Below are 20,743 nucleotides of genomic sequence, written 5' to 3'. Positions count from 1 at the left end.
TGTTATCCTGCCATGCATATTACAGTTTTCCCTTAGTAGTAGTTTATCTGGTAGTTTACATTTGGCATAGCTAAGTGTTTGAGACTAAATGTTTAAGTGTTCTTGATGCAAAATATTCCAAACTGTTCTTGCTGATGAGTATTTGGGTGTGTAAAACAGGGGGCATGGACGGAATGGCACAACGTAAAGGGGGGGGGGGGGGGGCAGATTTTCCAGGAAGGAGCTCTTGTAGCTATTGTAGATACAGTACAAGCAGAAAAACATGGATTTTCCAAGTGATTTTCTCAAGTACTACAACACAAGCCAAATGAGTTGGCTACAACCCATGGAGTCGGTGTTAGAGAGCTCAGCTGTGGTTGACTAAATATATTGGAATATATGCTAAGCAATAAAATGAGAGTTTCTTTTGCAATTTTAACGCAATTTCAGAGTGGTGTCTAAAATACGCTATAAGCACTCATCAACTTGAGGGTCCTCTGGTGAATTCAATACCAATGAAAATAGCCATACTGTAGGTAAAGAGATTTAGCCCTTTTAGTGGTTTGAGTAACCAAATTAGAACTAGTAAAAAAATGATTGTAACATGATCATATATCAACTTAGTGAATGTAATGTATGTAGGAAATTGTGGTTGGTTCAATTAACCCTGCGTAATAAGGTCAGCAATCAGCTGATGTATGGGGAAATGGTAATTCTTCAGCTGATTGGGTCATGTTAACCCATCAAAAAAAAAAAAAAAAAAGGTAAACATTAGTCGTTCATCTCCACAACGACTGATTGCCACTAAGGGCCACAATCTACTAATTGTTCACAAGGCCCTCCCCACCCAATGCTTGAGCCATGCAATAGCCTTTGTAAATGAGCCCAGATCTCAAGATCAACAATTGATTACATAGAGTATTAGGGCCCATAGAACTAAAAGCCCTCTTACACAAAGCGATTATCAGCCGCATTTGGCCGATTATCGACTATTACAGCTGATAATCGCTTTGTCTAATAAAAGGCGACGATCAGCCTAAATACATGATGTCGGTTGATTGTTGTCCCCGCGCAATAGGAGCGGCGGCAGCAGGTCCTGCATTTGGCTTATAACAGTCAATCATTTGTGTCTGGAGTGTTCCCTTACATACTCACCGAATATAACAAAAATAGTGAGTAATTAACCTAAATATTTAGAAATATACTGATTACATATCATATTTGGTTAAGGCTATGTTCACACAACGTATCAGACCGGCTGTTCCATGACCCCGGATGATCCGTCCGGCCGCAGAGCTCTGATGCGGGCGCATCAGCACACCCGCATCAGAGCTTCCCATAGCGCACAGTGAAGCAAGACTTGTGTAAACTGACAAGTCTTTCTACAGCCGGAATTCACTGAATTCCGTCCGCAGAAAACTGACATGTCAGTTATTTGCGGCACCGTATGGGATCCCGGCCAGAGCGTATACGATGTATACGCTCCGTCCGGGATCCCATATCAGATAAGGTTATGCTGCGCTCCACAAAAAGTACGGCCGTTGTTGCCAATGGCAACAACGGCCGTACTTTTACGTAGTGTGAACATAGCCTTATACTGCACGAATATTCTACATTTTGGAAATATATCTTTCCAAACAAATGTCTTATTAACATCATGTAAAAAAAATGAAACATGCTAAATTAAAGAATAATTAATCCTATTTTAATTCATGCTTAAATGCAGTCTACAGTAACATATAAGAAGCTATTACAGGTTGGGATGTTTGAAGAAATAATTGCAGGAAGCGTAGAGTAATATTTGCACCCAAGCCCTCCTTCATCTAACATATTTCCATTTTTAAAGGGTTAAAAGGTCCCAGCAATCCCCGGGGATTTGTAATTTACTTCTATTTAAAAAAAAAAAAATCTCAAGCATTCCAGTACTTATCAGCTGATGTGTGCCCTGCAGAAAGAGGTGTATTGTTTCCAGTCTAACAAAGTGCTCTCTGCTGACTCCCCTGTCCATGACAGGAACTGTTCAGAGCAGTAGCAAATCCCTATAAAGAAAAAAAAAAGTATGTCTTCCTGCAAGACATACAGCAGCTGATTAGAAGCTTCAGATTTTTAAATAAAATTAAATTACAAATCTCTGGCACTTTCTGGCACCAGTTGATTTGAAAGTTGTGTTGTTGTTTTTTTGTGAACTACTCCTTCTCAAAAAAAAAAACATTAGCATGCATCTTCTTCTTTCTCATTGGACCTAGTCAAGAGATTTTTTTTTTTTACCTACTTACTACTACAAGAGAATGGGTTATTTTAAAGGAAACTATGGCAGCAATAATCACTAATTGGTCAAATGGAGTGATGACTAGTAATAATAATATAACATATAGGTCTAGGTATAGGTTCTGTGACGTTCCTATGTGTAGGCCCTATCAAACACTGCAAACAATAGCCAACTACCAGGTAATGTGTCTTCCTGAAGCCTATTGTATATTTTTGTTCTAATTTTTGTAAATTTTGTCCCTGGAAGGCATGAAAAAATTGAAAAAAAAGTAACAGGTTAACCAGGAACCTTCCTCTGTGCCATGCAGGGGGGACCTGGTTAAATGCTCAAGTCTCTCATTGATTTCAGTCGGGCACTCAAGCATTGAAAAAGTAAAAGTTTCTCTCCACATGCTGCACGACATCTAGAGGGGCTGAGTTTTCATATAATATAATGTCCAATCTACTATAGTTTTACATATACTGTATACAGATGGAATAAAGCCTATTCATGAAGAATGATGACTGAAGTGTGAGTCTATATGCCCAGGTATAATACTAATAATGTGAACAAGTTTCTTCCTACTCACATGGAGCTATATCACTGATGTTATGAGTAAAAAAAAAAAAAAAAAAAAAGTGTTCTTGAGGCTTAGGCAATAAATATATTTACCAATGCATTTTGGCCAGTGTTTAAAGGAGACGCCTGGCGATCTGGGGAAGGGGAGGACATAATAAACAATTATTTGTTACCCCTCCCCATGTCCACAAAGCACTGCGTCACAGGCTCTGGGAACCCCACCAGAAGGCATTTTCCCCTGAGTTCCGATAGTATCACGACTTGGAAAATGCTGGAGTCGTGTCGCCTCCCAGTCTCAGACTGGCTGAGTGGGCGGTCAGTCCATCAACTGGGTCATGGCGTTAGCTGTAATGGAGATTCAGGAGCCTGATGGGAGTCCCAGAGCGGCAATCCAGCAATGCAAAAGGCAAGGGGAGGTAAGTAGTTGTTTTTAATTGTGTTCTCTCCTGCTCATGCCGTTTGATTCTTTTTAAATTGACGCACTTCTCCTTTAAAGTGTCACTGTCACTTCACAAAACTTTTGACATGTCATAGAGACGTGTCAAAAGTTTTGATCGGTCTGGGTCTGAATGTTCACGAGCTGCAGCACATTATCTCTAGAGATGAGCGAACCGGCCGAGGTTCGGGTTTGTATGAACCTGAACTCTAGGTTTCTGATTCCCGCTGTCTGCCTGCTCCGTGGAGAGGGTGGATACAGCGGGAGGACCGCCTGGAAAACTGGGATACAGCCATAGCCATAGGCTGTATCCCAGTTTTCCAGGTGGTCCTCAGGCTGTATTCACCCTCTCCACGGAACGGGCAGACAGCGGGAATCAGAAGCCGAGAGTTCAGGTTCATACAAACCCGAACCTCGGCCGATTCGCTCATCTCTAGTTATCTCTCGGCTCTGTATCACGTGATCAGTTGGGCTCCATAGTGCTCCTTTATAAGCCCGACTGATCACGTGACACAGAGCTGGGAGAAGACGGGCTTCAGCCACTCTATCTCACGATCAGTACAGGTCTAAACTCCTGATCGGTACGGGTCAAAAGTTTTGTGAAGTGACAGTGACACTTTAACACTTCTTTATTCTTCTTTACATTACTAGAATGATGCATCTCATACCTCTCCAGTTGCATGGTGACACAGATAAGTTGTAAGATATGGTACCTGAGCATATACATGGCCCTCCATTTAACTCTATGTATGGATGTAGAGTAGCTAGAGTAAGTAGGTGAGATATATGCCTTGAGTGCTGGATGCTGGGGAGGTACCACCAATAACTTGGCTACATCTCTGATATATTTAAAATGGGGAAAGAACCTAGCTTGCTTAGAACTAATCTGAGTGATCATAAGGGTGCGGACAATGATTCAATTATGGCTTCTGACTGTGGATTGTTGGTAATGATGTAAATGGTAGAAAACAATAGAAAACATCAATACTAAACAATGTTTCCTTATAATTCCCATTCCCATTTGACATCAATGGTATGTAGATATAGTTTATAAACACCTTATAATTTTGTAATCATATAGCAATATTATTATATTATTTTTTTTATGCTCACACTATTAAAGAAGCTGTACAAGATTACAAAAATGTGCCTGCATTCTTCGAGAAAAAGTGCCATCATGTCCATTGCTGTGCATGGGGCTGATCTGCATGCAGAACCCAATATAACCCATGGACTTACATGAATCTATTTGGAATAAAGCAGTCAAGCTTTTCAACCCCTTTAAAAACCATAAAAAATAATGTTATTAGAAAACAACAACAACAAAAAGTCTTAATAGCCACCACCAACCTCATTTTCCCAATCTCCTGAGAATTCTATTTGGAAAAAAAACTATGCTACAAGTATAATCTTTGCTCCGATGGCATGTAACTTTCTCGACGTCGAGAAAAAGTGCTTCATTATAGCAGCGTATATATTCACGTAGAGTACATTAATACCCATTTAAAAATGCTTTTCTCTATTAAAAGGTTCATTTGCAGGCGATAGACCAAATTAAGGCAGCAATACTGATGAAGCTGCCTATGCAGTACAATCTTGCAACTTGAAATTGATTTTTTTTCCCTTTTAGCTCTGCCTGTAGTTTTAGATTATTTAAATATTGCACTGCTAACAGAGTGTAATGCCAACCTCTCATACATCTTTGTTTTAATGTCTTCCCACCTCTATCTCAAAGGCCTGCGTATTCCCAAAGGGACCCGTACTCGCTCACAGCCTTTATTGACTGCCTTGGATATCATCTTAGGCTTTTTAAACCAGAGAAGACAGCAGTTCACACTGCACAGGAAGAAATGGAGCCTCGGAAACACATAAAATAATTAAAAGTTGTAAACTGTGAAACAGAAGGAGGAGATAAGGAGGAGAAGCTTTAGGTGGCAGCTCAACCAGAAAACCGAGAATTAGCTACTCTATACCCCTTTACACTCCTCCTCTCCATATCACCCTCCCTTATTTTCTGAGCATCCGTCAGATGAACTGTAGAATATGCTAATTCAAAGCTCTCATCACTGTAGTCTTATCATATCTCTCTTTACTCAATACGCCATAAATTTCCCTTCTCTTCTTCCGAACAAGCACGGCCGGCTCGAAGAATGACAGATTCTAATTGTATCATGTTAATAATCTTCACACATAACTTTACTTTTATAACTATATCCTCCTCGTTCAGTAGAATCCGTCCAAATATTTTACCGTGACTTCAAAACGGATTTTAAATTAGACACTGCAAAGCAAATGATGTCAAGATTGTTTTCTGATTTGCCGATCCCATAAAGAACCAGTAGCCTAGAAAAGACAGAGAGACAGAGAGTGGTGAAGTGGTACGTGGCCACATGCTGCTTCTAACAATCACATATCCCATTTATTTTTATTTATTATTTTTTCATTCTGAACCATAAGTCATCTGGACGTTTCCTGGTGGCTTCTTTTTGGCCCAGTGACCTTGATTGATACCTTATACGTAAACAAGGAGATATAGATCGGTCAAGACTGGTGGTGTACAAAGTGTGTGTGTGTATGTGTGTGTGTGTGTGTAGATTAGAACAGATAACTAACAGCCAAGTGTTAAAGGTGTATGACCATTTTTACTGCAATGACATGTCATTTGTAAAGTTTCTGGGCTATGCAAGAGGGCTCTGCAATACTAAAAGGGCTTTGTCCCTCGAAACATCATGGTAAGTGAAGGAACACTAGCCAAAATCTTTTTTTTTTTTTTTTTTTTTTTTTTTTAATTCTCTTTATTTTTGCAAATAAATACTTAGATTGCACAAGTATAAACAATGAGTAATAAACATTACTACTTTATAATTATTGTTAAAACCCTCCCCTACCCAAACCCACACTCACCCCCACCCACCCAATTTTAAGTAAAGTAGTTCAGGAACTCCTGCTCAATTTCCTTACTATCCGAGATCAAACACCCCCCAGAGTCCCTAAGGAGCGTAATATCCTGTCTTTCCTGCCTACCTTTAAGGATCCCTGCCAGGAATTTATTCGGTTTCCCTCCACCCAGATATCTCTGCTGACCCTGGAAAAAGACCTTATGTTGCGCTTTCTCCGATAAAAAGGCTGCATATTTATCCTGCGCCTCTTGGAGCCTATTCCAGGAGTCAACAGAGCGATCTGACCCATAGGAGGCCTCCGCCTTCTCAACGTCCTCACACAGCTCCCTCTCCTTCCAGGCAAAACCCCTCTTCTTCTGACAGATCAATTTAAAGAAGATACCCCTTATGTAAGCTTTAAACGTATCCCAAACAACCAACAAATCGGCTGAATTTCTGTTCACCTCCCAGAACGTACAGATTTCTTTCCTAATTACATCCTCTTTCTGTAAAATTGTCAACCAATAGGGGTTCAGCCTGAAAGGGGGAGGAGCCGCTTCCACTCTCTTTCCCACCATCTCCACAGAGATCGGGGTGTGGTCGGAAACAGACCTCGGTTCAATTTTTATCTTCCTTATATATTTCAGTGCTTTATCATTGCACAGGACTAGATCAATTCTGGACGCTGTATCGTATGAGGTGCTATAGCATGTAAAACCGGTCTTCCCAGGGTTTAGTACTCGCCAGGCATCTACCCAGCCTAGCTCTTCACATAATCTATATAAGGGAGAAACACATTGCTCAGTGGTCCCCGTAGGGCGTCTCTTATCTTGAGAATAATTCATGACACAATTGAAGTCCCCCATCACATAACTTGCTTCACAATTCCTCTCTTTCATAAACCCTACAAGATTAATCAGTATTTCGTTTCTGAAAGGAGGAGCGATATAAACTGCTGCGAGAATAGTTTCAACTCCTTCCAATGTGCCATGTAGAAAAATAAACCTCCCATTGGTATCAATTTTAACAGTTTTACAAATAAAATTAATTTTATGGTGAATGAAAATCGAAACTCCAGAGGAGTATGCCGAACAGACCGAATGGTACTCCAGCTGGGCCCATTTTCTTTTAGCTAAAGGGACACAGTCCTTAGTGGCATGAGTTTCCACTAATATAACTATCGCAGGAAGATGTTTAGTTATAACCTCCAGGATTGCCATTTTTTTCAGTCTGTCCGACATACCCCTAATGTTCCATACCAATATTCTATAACTCATTCAAAATAGAAAAAAAAAAAAAAAAAAAAACCCAACCCACGAGCCAACCCTCCCTCCCCTGCCCCTCCCTCCATATCCCCCCCCTCCCTCCCCAATCTCATGGCCCCTGAGCGGGAAGTCACCCGCTTCAACGACCTCTAACCTTGGTGTTACTCCTGCTACACCCCCTCAGCCATGCACCCCCTCCCCCCCCCCCCTCCGCAGAAACAATCCAGTAGAAGAAGAGGAAGAGAAAAAAGAACCAGAGAAATAAGGAACATACAAAAAAAGAAGAGGAAAACAAAAGATAACTTCATGTTCTCACATTCCCTCCCTCTCCAGCCAATCCGAGGCTTCCTGAGGATTCTGGAAAAATTTTACTGACTCCTTGTATATTACTCTCAGCTTAGCTGGAAAGATGAGGGAAAACGAGATTCCAGCGCTATGCATTCTCTTCTTGATCTCCCTGAAGGATGCACGCTTCCTTTGAGTCTGAAAAGAGAAGTCAGGAAATAATGCAATTTTAGACCCATTATATAAGATAGAATCCCTCTGTCGGGCCATTCTCAGGATTCTATCCCGGTCAGCCGAGCTAGTAGTTTTAATAATCATGGTCCTTGGGGGAGCACCTGGGGGGGGAGGCTTAAAAGGTATCCGGTGAGCCCGTTCCAGTGCAAAAAGCTGTGATAAATCATCCTTCCCAAACGTATCCAATATCCATTCATAACAAAACTTGAGCGGGTCAGCCGCCTCTACCCCCTCAGGAAAACCGAGCAGTCTTATGTTGGACCTTCTTGCCCGGTCCTCTAAGTCAATTACTTTAGACTGCACATCAGATAGCTGATTTCCCATTAAGTGCAGTTTAGCTTTAAGCTCAGTTACATCTTTTTCCAATACAGGTACTGACTCCTCCATAGACACAATTTTCTCCCTCATCTTTCTCATGTCATCTCTCATAATGGATACATCTGACGTTAATGAGCCCACATTTGTAGCCAGGACTCCAATTGACTTGGTGCAGTTTTTAAGCTCAGAAAGTATCACCTCTAAGGTATTTGATTCAGCTGATTCTGGCAGGCACCCCTCTTCTAAATTAGAATCAGGATTTCTCCCAGCAGGGGGGGTTGTAGGGGCCTGCCGTGTCTTAGCCGGCTGCACAGGGGATTTCATGTGCTTATCAATTTTTGAGGCTCTTGGAGCATCTTTCGTGGAGACGGCACCAACGGACTTCCTGTTCTGTGCTTTAGGCGGCATTCTGCGCTGGCGTGGCCCGGGACTGATTGTGCTCAGGATTTACACCAGCTGGGAAGGCAACAGGGGAAATTACAGCCAGAATTGAAAATTATCCCCATATTACAGTTCAACTCTCAACCAGCTGCAATGTCTGCAAGTGTAGAAACATAGGGCATACCTTGCCTCTCCAGTTTATATTAAACACTCCTCTAAGAACCTTTTCTCCATTACCTCCTCAGGGACATAGATAGTATAAGTCCAGGAAGTTCATACAGATTTCCAGACAGTCCACCAAGAGGCCTCTGGAACAGGGATCAAAGCAGGAGGTATATATATAAATAGTGGCAGTAACACCTGAGCCGACAGTTCATGCACACAGCAAAGGTATAACGTACTAACAGCACGCTCATCTCCCCTTCCTCCCACTATGAGTAGGCCCTGCGGCCAGCTTCCAAGTCCATGAGCTAATAATACACACCCCTGGGCCTGCTGCCCCAAGTAATACCTGCAATATACTGATACTGTCCAGATACTGGGGGATGAGAGAGATCCGAGTCCCCATACTGCCCAGCTCAGCCAGCTCAGCCACTTACTGGTTCCCAATGTGCAACAGACGTCCTGTGGGGGGGAAGAGTCCACCAAGACTGTGGGACATCTGGAGGCACCTCCGGTCCACTGCTCTCACCAGTGACCGGATGTCTCCTCTTTATCACCGGAGCCGCGTATGGATCTTCTCATGCGGCCGGATCTAGATCCCGTTCCTCCACGCCTTGGAGCAGTCCCACGGCTGCAGCAAGCGCCGGCCGCCAACAAACCACCGCACCATCGCACCATCGCACCATCGCCAGCATCAGCGGCTCCCCCAAGGGGCACCCGGAGGAGCTCCGCAAGCACGCCACCACACCGGTACGTCCCGCCATCATCCGCGTCAGGGCCGTCGTCCCCGATCCGGGGTGCCGCCGTCTCCGACGCCGCCTCAGAGCCTCATGGCGGGCAAAGAAGTCCCGAGGTCAGGAGGAGAAGGTATGGAGGGAGGTGGAGGCAGGCACACAGCCAAAATCTCTAGTAAGGCTCTGTGCACATGGGGCAAAACTGGCATAATCCTCTGCAGCGGAAACTCGCCAGTCTCCCTGTCATAATGAAAGTCTATGGGAGGCTTGCACGCCTCCTCTCTCCGCGTGGAATTCTGCCAGTTTCCTGGTAACCTAATGAAGGTTCTATGAGATAACACTGAGCCGAAACAGCTTTGTGTGCACAGAGCCTAATATGTACACGCAACTGAAGTTTTACTGCAACAAAAAGACAAATAAAGTCTAAACAAGTCACTGCCAAATCGTAAGTATATATGCTCACTAAGCAAAAAAATATTGCATAGCTCGGAAAAGTTATCTTGTGTCTATTTCCAGTTATATGGATATTGGTGGTTTCTGGAGATGAGCGAACCTTGAGCATGCTCGAGTTCATCTGAACCCGACTGTTCGGCATTTGATTAGCGGTGGCTGCTGAAGTTGGATAAAGCCCTAAGGCTATGTGGAAAACATGGATATAGTCATGAGCTGTATCCATGTTTTCCAGACAACCTTAGAGCTTTATCCAACTTCAGCAGCCCCAGCTAATCAAATGCCGAACAGTCGGGTTTGGATGAACCCAAGCATGCTCAAGGTTCGCTCATCTCTAGTGGTTTCCTTTTGCACACTGCCAGAAATTTGTATATTGAATGTAATTTATAATGACAAAGGCCACCTAGAGGAATAGCATTGGGCCTGGATATTGGTGGGATGGGAATAGGGAATTCAACATTGTATGATCGTTCCATTTTATAGATAGTGAAGATTTTCATAAAAATCTTACAAAGGAGTTCAGTTATAGCTGCTGTAATAGAAGAATAATGTCTGGAGCAGAACCTGTTCAGTAGAAAAAAAGATTGCAGTTAATTGCCACTTTCTTTATCAATGTCAAACTAAGTGAAGAGTGGACTGTAATTTAGGGATAAGGTAGCAATATGTCATGATCAGTGGATTAAACAGATTGCCCAGAATCAGAAAAATATATATATTATTTTTTCTTTCTGACCCTTCTTTTGAAGTTCATCAATAGAGAATCTCGAAAGATTTGGAATTACACTGAACGATTAGTGAACAAATGCGGGATAACAGCGAACAATTGTTGAATTACAGCGAACGATTAACAATGATTTTAGGGTCAGATCTAAATAAACGATCAACGTCACAGAAACGATTTTTCGATCGTTGCCTGCAATTACTCAGGACGAATATCGTTTAAATTCGAATGATATAACCATTTTCGGCACAATAATTGTCCCGTCTAATAGGGCCCTAACTCCTAGTGGCTGGAGAAGTGTTATGCCACCCTAAGGTGGCAGGTTATTGGAAAGGTAAGGATTTGGAATCAAGCAGTGGCCCTTTAAGCATCAGAAAGAGAGCAGGTGTGCACTCTGTTGAGCCAGACATGACACTGACAGGAGTAGATGCATTGTAGTGGAGAAACACACCAACCCATTGACATGCATTCCCTTGCCCTAGGCTTGTTTATTGTAATAAAAAGTATTTTTTTGCCAAATCAGAAAAATGAACATAGATTTTAACTACTTCAATCCAACTCTATCAATAACATAATATGTGTTGGGGAGGAGGGATGACAGATCCCATTTAAAATATAATGAACGGATGCTCAGGCACTAACTGATGTCCAGTCGTGAGAATTTATAAGATGTATTTATAAGATGTATAAAGAGCTCGGTTGGAAGAAATATTCTTTCTAAATTTAGATGCCAGTAAATTGGATAACTATTGGATAAAGTATTGGATAACTATAATTCTACTAGCCCCATCCTCCTCTCCCCCAGCATCATCTGTTGGGGGAAAGTCAGAAGGCTCTTATTTACATCAGATAGTTAGGCAGTCCCGACAAAAGTTATCATTTTTTGGCAACACTTGTCTTGATTATGGGGTAATAAGTAGAGATGTGCAAATCTGACTTCAAAAACTGAAATTGTTACAAACTTTGCAAAAAGTTCAGCTCATTACAGAACCAAACTTTTAGCAAAGTTCACAACAAGTTCAAAACAATTTATTACACATAGAAAGCAAAAAAGAGCCTATGCTTACCTGTCCGGGCCATAGGCTATAATCCAGTTTTCTAGGCGGTCCTCAGGCTGTATCCACCCTCTCCATGGAGCGGGCAGACAGAGGGAATCAGAAGTCGAGAGTTCAGGTTCATACAAACCCGAATCTCGGCCAGTTCGCTCATCTCTAGTTATGATTAAATTAATTTAGAACAAAATTAATTTAGAACAAAAGGGACATCTAGAAAATGAGGCAGAAAGTGCATGTGGTTGTCATGTTACACTGTATGTGGACAAATGGATCTGAAAAAATTGGGAATTTATTACATTTATTTTAGTCTTTAAAAAGTTTTACTGGTAAAAAATAAAGTGAAACTTCATGCTGTGCCAATCAGCAGGACTGAATCATAGAAGTGTCCAAAAATAACTGGATGGGTAATGATTCATACAACTGGAAGAACATTGCATCTTGCTAGTACCACAGGGCTGTTTTAGTGGGTAAGCGACTGCTCTGAATTAATCTTGTTTAACTGTTGAAATACTATAATCACTAATACAGAACAAGAAAGTCACATTTTTTTTCTGGTCATACATCATCAGTTAAACTGACCATACATTATTTTGATTGTCAGTAACAACATCATTTGTCCATTGTCTTTTTTCAGTTGGCTCCTTTTTGGATCTCAAAGATTGTTTTAGAAAATAACCAATGAGAAATATTTATTTATTTAGTAACTTATATTTATTATTATAAACCCATAGGATTATTTGGTGATTGCTCAGGTCTAGTTATTGTTATTTAATGAATTCAGACCTCCGACATGACTTGCTAAACTAATATAAACCCAAACACTCAATATAAGCAGGGACATCGACCCGGACCAGACAGATAAAAGAGGACTTCCTCATAAGATGAAAGCGCAACCAGCCAAAAATATAAAATAAAAACGCACGTATGCCGCTGAATGTGAATAGGACATAAACGTGTTTCGGCTCAGTGTTATCTCATAGAACCTTCATTAGGTTACCAGGAAACGATCAGGAGCAGGCTATTGACACAACCATGAACACAAACATTAACACAAGCCAACATGGTGGCTCAGTGTTAACATGATCATAATGACGTTCTAATTGACCGAACATACCTCTCTGACACAATTGTTGCGTCATGTTAACCCTGGCTACATCTGCATACCTCCCAACTTTTTGGACGGTCAAAGAGGGACACTTGTAGTTCAGTCTAGGGAAATTTCACAGACATTTCTACACTTTTTAATTTAGGATCTGCTGCAGATTAATGCATTTAGTTACATTGATATCTGCAAATCTGCAGCAGGTCCTGTGTGTGACTGCATCCTTAGGTCCCATTCACACATCAGTAACCCTGTATGTAACTACGGACCTGCAACTGCGGACAAGAATACAGATGTGTTTCAGTAACTGTCCACATTTGCAGGAACCCACTGTCAGATAGGTGACATGGACGCACAATGGCTTAATCATTTTTTTTTTTTAAGCGCAGAAAATGGCCCCGAAATGCATCCAAAACACCTACAGATGTATGCATGGGACCCTGTATGATCTGCATGTCTGAAATGATGTGTGACAGGGGCCATAATGTCACATGATTTATCTGACTATAACAATTTTTAAGATCCAACTTGTACCACATGATAGAATAATATGAAGGTTTGGGTCTATTATACAGTAAGAAACCAGAAACTTTCTAGAGCAACAAAGAAAGTTTATTAATGCCAATATCATTTCTAGGTGAAACAGAGGGACAGGTAAGGGGCAAAGAGGGACAGAGGGATATGGATCAAAAGTAGGGACTGTCCCTCCAAAAGAGGGACACTTGGGAGGTATACATCTGTATGTTCTCTCTGTGTTTGCTGCGGAATCAGTTGCCGCTATACAAATAAAAACATTATTAGACAGGAGCTTAGTCAGAAAAAAGACCTAGTTCAAGATCAGTATTAACCCTTAGGTGACCCTGGACGTACCCAGACGTCCAGGGCCGCCTTACCACGCTTAGAGCAGGGCCGCGTGGCGGCCGCGCTCTGAACTGCCGCGTTACCGGGTTCCACTCGTAGCCCGGGACCGCGGGTTTTAGCAGGCACGGTCCGATCGCCGTGCCCGCTAATACAGTGATCGGATGCAGCTGTCAAAGGAGCGATCCACACATCTTACCCCTTCCGGGGTCAGCGCCGTAATGGCTTTGATCCCAGCTCGGCACTCGATTGCTTCCAGCTGCAGCAGCCGGAAGCAATCGATGTGCGAATATCATCAATCGGTGCTGCATATCTATGCAGCACAAATCTGAATGAGAAATCAGTGCACTTATACTAGAAGTCCCCCAGGGGGGCTTCTAGTACAAGTGTAAGAGTTAAAATAAAAGTGATGTTATTAGTAAAAAGCCCCCTCCCCTAATAAAAGTCAGAATCCCCCCCCTTTTCCCATGTTATAAATAAAAATGGAACGACAAAAGAAAAGAAAACGTCCCACCAACTTGTAACTGCCTACTATCAGAGTCTGTACTCCAGAGTGTACACCTGTTTGCACTTAGGGGAATAGAAAAAAGAAAAAGAGCATGGAGAAGACTACGATGATTGTAGGTACTAGATAAACAATTTATAAACAATTAATAAAATCACAAGCAATAAATATATAATACAAACTTTCTAAAAAAGAAGAACATAAATGTCCCAAGGTGAATCGCTGCGATCATAGGCTGGTATTGTGAATGCCGATCTTACTCACAGTTCATTATGCTATCCGGCCGGATAAACAGCTAATGTTCACAGAGTCTAGTCCATGAGAAAGGAGCAACCAGGTGGTGTAATCCTCAGCGTGTGATCTTCCGGACGCCGTGCCGTGGCCACAGCACGTGATATCCGCACGTGATATGATTGGTTGTCTTGGACGTAGAAAGACTCCCAGCAGAGTCGTACTAGGATCGCAGTTAGAGTAGATTAGATGGATGTATGATAGTTGTCCCCATCATACATCCATCTAATCTACTCTAACTGCGATCCTAGTACGACTCTGCTGGGAGTCTTTCTACGTCCAAGACAACCAATCATATCACGTGCGGATATCACGTGCTGTGGCCACGGCACGGCGTCCGGAAGATCACACGCTGAGGATTACACCACCTGGTTGCTCCTTTCTCATGGACTAGACTCTGTGAACATTAGCTGTTTATCCGGCCGGATAGCATAATGAACTGTGAGTAAGATCGGCATTCACAATACCAGCCTATGATCGCAGCGATTCACCTTGGGACATTTATGTTCTTCTTTTTTAGAAAGTTTGTATTATATATTTATTGCTTGTGATTTTATTAATTGTTTATAAATTGTTTATCTAGTACCTACAATCATCGTAGTCTTCTCCATGCTCTTTTTCTTTTTTATAAATAAAAATAAACAAATAAAAAAATAAATAAACATGTTTGCTATCGCCGCGTGTGTAATCGCCCAAACTATAAATTAATCACATTCCTGATTTCGCACGGTAAATGGCGTAAGCGCCAAAAAATCCCATAGTGAAAAATTGCGCATTTTTGGTCGCATCAAATCCAGAAAAATTGTAATAAAAAGCGATAAAAAAGTCGCCCCATAGACCAAAGGATAAAAGCACTATAAGCCGGGGAACGGAGAGATTTTTAATAACATATATTTATTAACAATGGTTTGAATTTTTTACAGGCCATCAGATACAAAAAAAGTTATACATGTTACATATCATTGTAATCATAACGACTTGAGGAACATAGTTTTACCCCAGGGCGAACGGCGTAAAAACGAAGACCCGCCAAATAAAAGAAATGTGTTTTGGTTTTTTTTTTTTTTTTAATTTCACCACACTTTGAATTTTTTTCTGGTTTCGCAGTATACTTTATGAAAAAATTCAGCCTTTCATTGCAAAGTACAATTAGTGGCGCAAAAAATAAGGGCTCATGTGGGTTTCTAGGTGGAAAAATGCAAGTGCTATGGCCTTTTAAGCACAAAGAGGGAAAAACAAAAATGCAAAAATTGAAATTGGCCCGGTTCTTTACAGGTTAATGTAAGGTCAATAGAAATATAACAAATTTTCTACAAAAAGACCACCTGGCCTATTGATATAAAAGAGCACCCAACACCTTAGCAACCTAATGTTATTGGTCACAGTAAGGAAGGGAGGTACTATTATTAAATATTTTTATTACTGCCAAGTGGTAACTGGAGAAAAAAGGAGGCAAGTCATGTAGGTGACAGCCTACAACTACAGCAAAGTCCTGAAACAGGAGCCAGGATTATTTGGTAACATCATCTTTAGAACATATGAGCAAATCAGGGGCACTGGACCCTCAATGACCCTTCTCCATCAAGGTCTATTACTGGTACAAGGTAAAAAAAAAAAAAAAGAAGAATCAACCCAGAATCAACCTAAAGAAAACACGGGCCTAGATTTATCAAAGTGTGTAAACTGGTATAACATGCCCACAGCAACCAATTGCAGTTCTGTTTTTATTTTACCAAAGTTAAAGGTTTATCTGTGATGGTTGCTTTAGGCAGTTTACACCAGTTTCTATTTTACACTTTTTTTTTACACTGTTTTTATAGGGAAGCTAGTGCACATGAGTTGTAAGAATCATAAAAATATCCATATGTTTACGTTCCAAATATGATAGATTAGTCAATGCTAATTCAGTACGAGATGATAATTAGGTATTATATTTGTAAATTTTACTACAGACCTTTCCAGATAAAGAACATTTCCTTTGGAAGTTCTAATCCCATTGTTGCTGAGTTAATCTGTTTGCAGACTACTTTTTAATGGCTCGAATCAAGTCTTTCTAGCCGCGCAGGAAGCCATTTTCCAATTATATAATTAAATACATCATTTAGCAGGTAGATGAGCATCCAAGCCAACAACAGCAGGCCTCAGAGCCACGTCTACCATGATAACTTTTCTAAATCTCCACTTCTTAGGCTCAGCATGCATACCGCGCCTTTCTAAAAACCTCAATAGACAATGACTGACACAGGGCACTTTCCCTGCCACCTCGCTCTTGACTTCCCTCGCTCCACCGCTCCCTCCCGCCTCTCGGTTTGTGATTTTTTTTTCCTCCCTCTTTCCTTTCCACAAAGAAATTTCATGTTAATGAGTCTATGTGTTTGTTGTAAATCCCCAATTACAAAAGAAGCAACCACACAGAGCCGTCCCTTTGGTTGAAATCTTTGAGTAATCCCCTTTTCTAGAGAAGCCTTCCTCCCTCTGACACGAGTTTAATCCTTTGTTTCTTTCCCTTGGATCACATCTAAATGATTGCCGCAACTAATTAACTTTTTCTTTCTGTAGGCCTCTGTTGTCTTAATTAATTTCTCAAATACTTCATTCCGCACATCCAGCCGAAAGTCTCGGTGGTGCAAAAAAAGTTACAAAATTAAATAAATATAAGTAAATAAGCTAGTAAGGTTTGGAAACGATGTGTATTTTTTATGTAGCTGTCATGAAAGCAGCCTCTTCGTCTTATCAGCTGCTCTCAGATATTTCATTATTCTGATAGGGGAATCTGGGACAGACCATAAACACGCGGCAGGCCCATAATGTGTAATTATTATTTTTTTTTTTTTTTACATTAATAGGAGGGTTTAGCGTAAAAATACAAAACACATGAAGGGAGAGAATTATTCCCATCTGCCTCTAAAAATAAAACAAAGAAATGTTTTGTTTTAATTCTAATCACTGTAGTTAAGCACATGTGGCATGTGCTACAGGAAATTTCCAAGGAACTACAAGGGAAGACTTATGCACTTGATGTTAATGATACAGTAACATATGTACAAAGAAAATGTAAAAATAAAAATAAAAAAATGGACAAAAAAATACAAAAATACTTAGTATGGCTCATGAAATACAATTTTGTTGTCAATTTGAAGAAACAGGACGGCAATAATCCTGTAAGTAAAGGGAAGGCCAATCCTTCAGCCATGGTTCCTTAAAGGTTTCTTACACAGGGTTTTTTTCTTTCCCTGAGTGCTGGAGGATAACCCTTTGTGAGTCAAGGATTTGTTGTGTTGAGCATTATTAACAATATTATCTGGACATGTAGGGGGAGATTTATCAAAGGGTGTAAAATTTAGACTGGTGCAAACTGCCCACAGCAACCAATCACAGCTCAGCTTTCCTTTCAGCACTGCCTAAAGCTGAGCTGTGACTGGTTGCTGTGGGCAGTTTGCACCAGTCTAAATTTTACACCCTTTGATAAATCTCCCCCGTAGTGTTTATTTATACAATCATAGCATTGAGTTATGTGTAATATTTAGAGATGAGGGAACCTCGGGCATGCTCGAGTCGATCTGAACCCGAACTTTCGGCATTTGATTAGCGGTGGCTGCTGGATAATATTGGAGTTGGATAAAGCCCTAAGGCTTTGTGGAAAACATTGATATAGTCATTGGCTGAATCCATGTTTTCCAGACAACCTTAGAGCTTTATCCAAGTTCAGCAGCCCCAGCTAATCAAATACCGAACGTTCGAGTTCGGATCAACTCGAACCCGAACCCGGTTCGCTCATCTCTAGTAATATTATGTTTAAAGATGGTACATATGTCATGGCATAAGTAAACTGTTGCAGCTTTGATTTAGCAGTTTAAGATTCCATAGGAAGTTTCAGGCATGTTATGGTGCATTTATTTTAACTAAAATAGGATGTTGAACCTCATGGTGGGAACAATTTAAATGGAACCAATCAGCCCGGGCTGATATGGTTCCCTGAACTGTACCGGCCGTGGCTGCAGCAGGAGCTGTATAACCGAAAAAAAGAGTTTAATCCCCTGGGCGTGTGACAGGCAGTGGCGGGGAGGTAGTCTTCTGGGTGGCTTCTCGCCCATATCTAGTCACCACCCACGAGGAGATGATTGACAGGCAGAGAGGCCAGTAACGGACATCTCAGACTTTCATTCATCCCCTCAGAGCTCACTGAAAGGCAGAGCACTGTGACTAGATACGGGCGGGGAGCTGCCGAGATGACTACTTCCCCGTCGCTGCCTGTCATGCACCCAGGGGATTAAATTGATGTTTTTTTTTCGCTTACACAGCTGCTGCAGGAGCAGTATACAGCGGTTCAAGAAACCATATCAGCCGATTGGGCTGATTGGTTCCCTTTAAGGTGGGGCTGTCCACTCTCCTGACATGTCTCTTTTAATAAACACATTTCCCATGATTCCAGAGTGCCTTATCTACATATTTAGCATTGAACTATTGCTCTTTTAACACTTGTCCTGTTGCTGTCTAACAGTATAAGGCTATGTTCCCCTATATGTAAAAAAGGGGGCCATCTTTCCGGACATCCATCATTTCAGCACCAAATTGATGGCTTTCTATCAGTATTGCAAGTCCCAAGTAATGTTCATGAACATTATTTGCAGCCATTATTACCAATAGATGGCCGTGATTTAGTGCTAAAATGACTGCTGTCCAGAAAGATGCCCGTGATATTTACATGGTGGGAAAATAACCTAAGAAAGCATTTTCTTCAAAGAACATTTCAGGTAAAACTGATTTGTTGGGTTATGCCTAGTGCAGGGCCAGAAGCAGTGGAACATGACTCAGGAATTCAAAGAACACTCAAAAGAGAAGTCATGCATCACCCCCTCAGGCTCTGCACTACGCATAACACACTGTATCCGTTTTGCCTGGAGAATTTCCTTTATGACAACTGAAATAAAAAAAATTATGACAACCCTCATCCAAACCATGATGGATCGTAATGAAACTGCATTATGTACTAAAACTATGTGGCTTTTGTCTGAATTCTCTTTACTTGGGTAAACTGTACATCTGCCCTCTTACTCTTTAACATCATCTTAAATAGCTGTTTAGAATAGACTAGAGATGAGCAAATAGTAAAATATTTGAAAATTCAAAATTCTATTCAAATAGCCCCCGATATTTGTATATTTGATCGACTATCAAATTCCATTATGGTCAATGGGAGAAAAATACTTAGGACTTTAAAATCATTATTCGATCACTTGGAGGTCACCAAGTCCACAATGACACCTCAGGAAATGATGCCAACTCTACTGGAATGCATATGGGACAGCAGAGGAAGCATGCCTAGGTGCATCTAACTTTTAGGGGTTCCTATTACACGGGATGATTATCGTTTGTTAATTATTGTTCGCTAATAGAGGTGAGCAAACCGGGTTCGGGTCCGAGTCGATCTGAACCCGAACTTTCAGCATTTGATTAGCTGGGGCTGCTGAACTTGGATAAAGCTCTAAGGTTGTCTGGAAAACATGGATACAGCCAATGACTATATCCATGTTTTCCACATGTTTATCCAAGTTCAGCAGCCACCGCTAATCAAATGCCGAAAGTTCGGGTTCGGATCGACTCGAGCATGCTCGAGGTTCGCTCATCTCTATTCGCTAATCGTTCGCTAATCGTTCGCTAATCGTTCGCTGTAATTCCACATTCATTTGCTCAAGTTCCGCATTTGTTTACTACTCGTTCAGTGTAGTCGCACATTGTTCATTGTTTTGTTGGAATCAGATGGAGTAAACGATTGTAGTAACGTTCGCAATAACGATCGGAACTAACGACTATAGTTCTGTGTAATATGGTTAACAATTTTAGGTTAACAATAAACAATCTTGTTTGCAACAGTTTATCTTTTTTCGGTAAATGTTAAAAATCGCTTTGTCTAATAGGTCCCTGAACACACTGTCTCAAAACACCTTCTAAATATCTGCTTTCTATACTTTTAGCCCTAACAAAGGGTTTTTGAGGAGTCGCTTACTACATAATTTCCACTAAAAGCTAACTCTCCCTGGTATACAGTCTGTCCCTCTCTAGCCCCAACCAGCAAGTAACACAAATCTGAAATCACCTATTTGTATACTCAGGAGATAACATAGTTTAGCCAGCCAATCACAGTTAAAGCTTTATTTTAAAAAAGTGAATAGAATTTTTACTGCGTTTTTGTTTGAATAGTCGAACGAAAACAAATAGTTTGAATCGCGTAGAATTCGCTGAAATAGCTATTCTCTATTC

Source organism: Dendropsophus ebraccatus, chromosome 1 (genome assembly GCF_027789765.1).
Source record: "Dendropsophus ebraccatus isolate aDenEbr1 chromosome 1, aDenEbr1.pat, whole genome shotgun sequence".
Taxonomy (NCBI): domain Eukaryota; kingdom Metazoa; phylum Chordata; class Amphibia; order Anura; family Hylidae; genus Dendropsophus; species Dendropsophus ebraccatus.
The sequence above is the reverse complement of the archived record's forward strand: the minus strand, read 5'-3'. Positions refer to the sequence as shown.